Here is a 2385-nt window from a genome sequence, read left to right as displayed (position 1 = left end):
ATTCTAATGTATAGCCAGAGTTGACAGCCTCTTGCTGTTGAATAATCTGAATCTTCAAGAGCTGAACATAAGCACTTGTGACCATCATAGATTACCAGAGACTTCTGTTGCTAGAGATGGATCCTCGAGGGGTCAGGGTGGCAGAAATTCCAGGTGACTTCCTAGAATCTGATGAGCCACTGGAATATAATAAGTCTTTTGATTTGCAGTGTGTTGTGCATAGCCATTGACAGCTTGAAAAATTTTGGAAACTATGGTCCTTCGCTAAAATGTAATTGTGTTGGTTATATTTGCTCATCACTGGTCCCCTCTCCACATTTTGTCTCTGGAGCACAATGTCATGATTAAGAGTCTATGGTTAGAGAAGAGCTGATTTTGGCCCCTGGCTCTGTCACTGTCATGTGTCCTAACTTTGTGACATTCTCTGAACCTCAGTTTCCTTACTTAGAAAACAGGGATGTGAGTACCCACCTCATGAGATTAAAAAAAAAAAATATTGGAGTATAGTAGCTTCACAATGTTGTCTTAGATTCTGCTGTACAGAAAAGTGAATCAGCTACATGTATACATATATTCCCTCTTTTTTGGATTTCCTTCCCATTTAGGTCACCACAGAGCACTGAGTAGGGTTCCCTGTGCTATCCAGTAGGTTCTCATGGGCTTTCCTGGTGGCTCAGAGGTTAAAGCATCTGCCTGGAATGCAGGAGACCCGGGTTCGATCCCTGGGTAGGGAAAATACCCTGGAGAAGGAAATGGTAACCCACTCCAGTACTCTTGCCTGGAGAATCCCATGGAGGGAGGAGCCTGTAGGCTACAGTCCATGGGGTCACAAAGAGTCGGACATGACTGAGCGACTTCATTTTCACTTACACATAGTACTGTATATATGTCAGTTCCTAATCTCCTGATTCATCCCATGTCCCTTTCACCCCCCTTGGTGTCAATACATTTGTTCTGGACATCTGTACCATTTTTCTAGATTCCACATGTGTGTTAATACGCAATACTCGTTGTTCTCTTTCTGACTTACTTCACTCTGTACAGCAGTCTCTAGGTCCATCCTCATCTCGAGAAACAGGATTATAGTTGAGAGTGAGGGTGAAATCAGCAAATATCTGTAAAGTATAGTGCAGTGCCTAGATCACCTAAATGTCTGGAGATGGGGTGTCACATCAGGTACCTTCAGTGGTCACCTCAGGGCTTGGGAGGGTGGAGGAAATGGAAGATTTTTACATTTTACTTTTTACCCTTCTGTATTAAGTTTATAGACGGCATAATTTACCTTTGTAAGTTTTGAAAGTGCCAAGAAAAGACAAAAGAAGCTGACCCCCTATCATGACCCCAGAGAGTCTCCAAGGAGGCTCAGAGGTCATCCAGACTGTGGCCCTCATGAGTGCAAGAATCTCTGCTACCATCGCCTTCTAAGGGGTTGTTCAATTTTCACCGCACATTCTCCAGGGCAGGATTTCATGTCCAGGCCATTTCATTTTTCACATAGCTCAAAATGCTGGAAAATTATCTCTTTCTATATTGAGCCCAAATCTGTCTGCCTGGGATGTCCCTCCATTAGGCCTGCTTAGTTTCACCTCATGGAGCCACTCATAGTAACCTAAATAGAATCTCCTGTACCTAATACTTCATGACAAGCCTTGATATATTTAAAAAGAGTTCTCCTGTCATTTTGAAATTTGCTCTTTTCAGAAAAATCCCCAAATATTTTGGCTGTTCCTCAGAGGACATCATTTCCCCACACAGTCACAGATTGAGTTCTGTGGAAGGAGACATCGAACAGACTGGAGGGTGCAAGGTGTTTATTATGGGTCAGTGCTTACAAAGGGATTGGGGAAAAATCAGACAGGGGAGAGGAAGTTGAACTCCAATTCAGGCTCAGCCAAGTGTCAGCTAACCAGGCACAGGAGCTCTAGAGAGGGAGTTATCTGTCAGAGTTGCCCAGCAGTGGACGATATGCCCTGCCTCCCTCAGTCTTCATTTTGGGACATGTCACTTCAGATGACAGGTCTCTGCAGTCGAGTCTGTCTGCTGACTGTACTCCTCACAACTGTGCAACAAGTCCTTCCTTGGAGAGGGATCTGAATTAGCACATTCCCACGTCTATCAGAGTCTATCCATTGTGTCATCTGGATTCACTTCTTCACACAAATTTGAGGGACAGGTCTTCTGGGAACCCAGGGAGTCAGTGGGCCTGTCTTCCTGAGGGAAAACAGAGAAGATGAGGGAGGTTAACTGGATGAACTGGATGAACTACAGTCCCTGCTACTACAGTTGGTCTCAGGACCATGACTGGTACTTGGTTCTATACCCTTTGTGTAACAGCATCCTGACTGCTTCCTGATGACCATGTCAGTTGTCCTGTCAAGACAGTGG

At 44.5% G+C, this 2385-nt stretch overlaps 1 non-coding gene across 1 annotated transcript; it reads left to right on the top strand.

Moving 5' to 3' along the window:
- The first annotated feature begins 662 nt into the window (after positions 1-662).
- Positions 663-734, top strand: TRNAS-GGA (transfer RNA serine (anticodon GGA)). Its single transcript has one exon. It is a non-coding gene; the product is annotated as a tRNA-Ser (tRNA).
- The last annotated feature ends 1651 nt before the right edge of the window (positions 735-2385 follow it).

The sequence above is a fragment of the Capricornis sumatraensis genome, chromosome X (assembly GCF_032405125.1).
Source record: "Capricornis sumatraensis isolate serow.1 chromosome X, serow.2, whole genome shotgun sequence".
Classification (NCBI taxonomy): Eukaryota; Metazoa; Chordata; class Mammalia; order Artiodactyla; family Bovidae; genus Capricornis; species Capricornis sumatraensis.
Note: the sequence above shows the minus strand (reverse complement) of the source record. Positions and strands in the feature narration are given on the sequence as shown.